Source organism: Tachyglossus aculeatus, chromosome X3 (assembly GCF_015852505.1).
Source record: "Tachyglossus aculeatus isolate mTacAcu1 chromosome X3, mTacAcu1.pri, whole genome shotgun sequence".
NCBI lineage: Eukaryota > Metazoa > Chordata > Mammalia > Monotremata > Tachyglossidae > Tachyglossus > Tachyglossus aculeatus.
In genome coordinates this window covers 2,783,043-2,786,451 of record NC_052099.1, presented here as the reverse complement: position 1 = coordinate 2,786,451, position 3,409 = coordinate 2,783,043, and the positions used below count along the sequence as shown (strand labels likewise).

The following is a 3,409-nucleotide window of genomic DNA, read 5'->3' as shown; positions in this document are numbered from 1 at the left end:
AGCCACGCTGCTTCTCTGATGAGGAGCTTATTTGTATGGAAGGTCTGTATAAAATGATGCCTACGTTTCTCTCTCGTGCGTAGCAGTGTGGCTCATTGGAAAGAGCACGGGCTTTGGAGTCAGAGGTCATGGGTTCGAGTCCCCGCTCCGCCACATGTCTGCTGTGTGACCTTGGGCAAGTCACTTAACTTCTCTGGGCCTCAGTTCCCTCATCTGTAAAATGGGGAGTAAGACTGTGAGCCCCACGTGGGACAACCTGATCACCTTGTATCCCCCCCAGCGCTTAGAACAGTGCTCTGCACATAGTAAGCACTTAACAAATGCCATCATTATTATTATTATTATTATTCCAGTAGCCATGCCAGCTCCTAGGCAGGGGTGACCACCCCCACCCCCAAGCTCCCTCCAGGGACAACCCACCATAGCAAGTACCTGTAAGTGGTGTTCCTCTAGCCCACTGGGCCAGAGATATTGGGGCCTCACCTCATCATCAATCGTATTTATTGAGCGCTTACTGTGTGCAGAGCACTGTACTAAGCGCTTAGCACTGCACTCACCTCCAGACTGCCCCGTCCCCAGGGGGGCCTTGCACAAGGGAGTCCCTTTTACCCACCTGGAGGAGGAAAGTGAGCAAACTCCCCGGTGAATTTCCTCTTGAGCCCGGGGGATAGAAGTTTTCAAAAGCGTCGCATCGGTCCACAGCTGGGATGGAGTGTCCTGCTCGGGGCAAGGCAGAGACGATAAGGCCAGAGAGGCCAGAGGAGCGGGGAGAAGAAGTCTTCCCTCTCCGGTGGCAACCCTGGCACCGTCGATGGCTGCTGTCCCAGAGCTGGGAGTTTTTGACCCCAGTTAGGAGGTATTTGCGGCCATACCAACATCCCCCCCGCTTTCCTCTGGCTCCCTCTAATAGCCCAGAGAAAGCCCAAGAGCTGAAGCTGCTCTCTCCCCCCTTCTCTCTTTCCGCCACTCCCTCTCTGCTTCTCATCCCCTTCCCTCCCCCAGCCCAGCTCCCTGAAGATATCCCATCCCATCCTACCTTGAGTGTCCTCACGTGGGAGCTTAAGAAATATTAAATTGCTTCTCCCCGTCATTTGTAGACATTCCCGGGTTTACTAGAGAAGTGTCTTGCGAGCGCGGGGTCAAGAGAGACGGCGGAGCCGGTTGCTGTAGAATAATAACGATGGTACCGGTTAAGGGCTTACTGTGTGCCAAGCACTGTTCTAAGCGCTGGAGTAGATACAAGTTCAGTTGGACACAGTCCCCGTCCCACATGGGACTCCCACACGCTTAATCCCCATTTTACAGATGAGGTAACTGAGGCCCAGGGAAGTTCAGTGACTTGCCCAGGGTCACACAGCAGACACGTGGCGGAGCAGGGATTGGAAGTCAGGTCCTTCTGACTCCGAGGCCATGCTCTACCCACTAAGCCATGCTGGCTTTTGGGTAGTGGCGACAGCAAATTGAGCGTGGGAAGCCTACTTCCTCCGCCTCTTCAACCACTCCTTTGCTCTCCTTTTTAAGCCTTGAAGCTCCTTGTGGGCAGGGAGTGGGTCTATCAATTCTACCGCATTGTTAATAATAAAAACTGCGATATTTAGGCACTTGCTATGTGTCAAGTGCCGTACTAAGGGCTGGAGTTGTTCCAACTTAATCAGGTCCCACATGGAGCTCACAGTTGAAGGAGGGCGAACCGATATTGCTGCCTCCCAAGCACCTAGTACAGTGCTCAGCACGCAGTAAGCGCTCAATAAATACCATGGATTGGGGGTGAGAGTGGAAGGTTGATGGCGGACCCCCAGAGCCCAAAGAGGGATGTTTGGGAGCACTACAGATTTAGAGGCAAATACTTGAATTAAAGCCACGGGGAAATGCACTTGTGAAACTTGAAGGCAACCTTTCAGCGGCAGTTCGGGAACTGCTGCTCGGTGGCGGCAATTTGTGTTCGATAATCCAAACTTAGCAATGAGGTTAAAACTGAGGCTTTGAAACTTTAAAATTCTGCCCAAATAAGGCAGCTCAGGCTGAACTGGAAAGTTAGTTTCCGTTAGCAGCCCTTGTGAGAAGATTTTGTTCCAATCAATTTTGCAGATGAAGTCTCGGAAAAACAATAGTTGCAGAGTCAGCAGAGAAGGGAACTCGAGTTTCCTTCCTACGGACTCAACTTTAAGGGGGAAGCGAGCAGCCGTCTTCTCCCTCTTGCCCAGAGCGAAAGGGTTTGGGAAAAGCAGGGGTTCCGCATTGCCTTCTCCCCAGCCCTACCCTTTTCCCGGGATTCCCTAGGGAAGGCTTCTTCGGGAGGACTCTCTCCTACCTGGCCCACACTCGTGAGGGAATCTAACCATTTGTCTTCCTTCTCTCCCTTAACAGCTGTTCAGTCCCTTTGGAATTCCCCTTACCCCCTCCCTCCGGCTTACATTTACTGCTCACTTCCAATCCCAGTGCCCACAGACTGAGAAGCTCTGCAGCCTAGTGGGAAAAGCACGCGCCCGGGTTGTAAATCCAGCTCCGCCACTTGCCTGCCCGGTGACCCTGGGCAAGTCCCTTAACTTCTCAATGTCTCAGTTCCCTCCTCTGAAAAAAATGGGGAATTGATCCCCGTTCTCCCTCCACCTTAGATTGTGAGCCCCATGTGGGACAGGGACTGCGTCGGACCTGATTATCTTGTATCCAGCCCAGCGCTTAGTACAGCGCTTGGCACGTGGAAATACCACAACTCTTACATAAGGCTCCTTTGGAGTTAGGGCCTAGCTTCAACGGTCCTTACTGCCTCCGTCCTAGCCCTGCCTTGATGCCTCCCTCGCTGTCAATCGCACTCCTGACCCTGCTCATAAGCTGTCCTCCCCCTGACAACAGGGTTGGGCCTACCAGACTCTGCCTTCCCGGAGCGTCCGGACGTCTGTGTCACCAGCCGACTCCTCGGCGGGACTCCGCCTCGGTCTGACGGTCAGGATCCCCAGAACACGCGACTCGGAGGTAAGTTCCACCAGGCCACTTTGATCTCGGGGAAATGGAAATAATAATTTTCAAAATACAAACAGGTGTGTTGGACAGTTATAACACAACAAGGGTCGCCGCTAATAATAACCTTAGTACTTCTTAGGGGCTTACTGTGTGCCAAGCACATGTGATTGCGGTCAAGTTCGACACAGTTCCCATCCCTCGGGGGGCTCACAGTCTTAGAGGGAGAAAGAACAAGTATTTTATCCCCATTTGACAGATGAAGGAACTGAGGCACAGAAAAGTCAAGTGACTTTCCCAAGTTCACAAAGCAGAGGAGTGGCGGAAGAGGGATTAGCTCCCAGACCTGTGCCCTGTCATGCTGCTTCTCTGCCGGGTGACTTTGGACACATCACTTCTCTGTGCCGCAGTTACCCTATCTTTAAATCAATCAATCAATCATATTTATTGA

The 3,409-nt window shown here is 52.4% G+C and overlaps 1 long non-coding RNA gene across 1 annotated transcript; it reads right to left on the bottom strand.

Moving 5' to 3' along the window:
- Window positions 1-641: 641 nt before the first annotated feature.
- On the bottom strand, window positions 642-3,037 carry LOC119948956. Its single transcript, XR_005457064.1, has 3 exons — window positions 2,866-3,037; window positions 1,037-1,164; window positions 642-717 (listed from the first exon to the last, which is right to left on the bottom strand). It is a non-coding gene; the product is annotated as an uncharacterized LOC119948956 (long non-coding RNA).
- Between the last annotated feature and the right edge of the window lie 372 nt (window positions 3,038-3,409).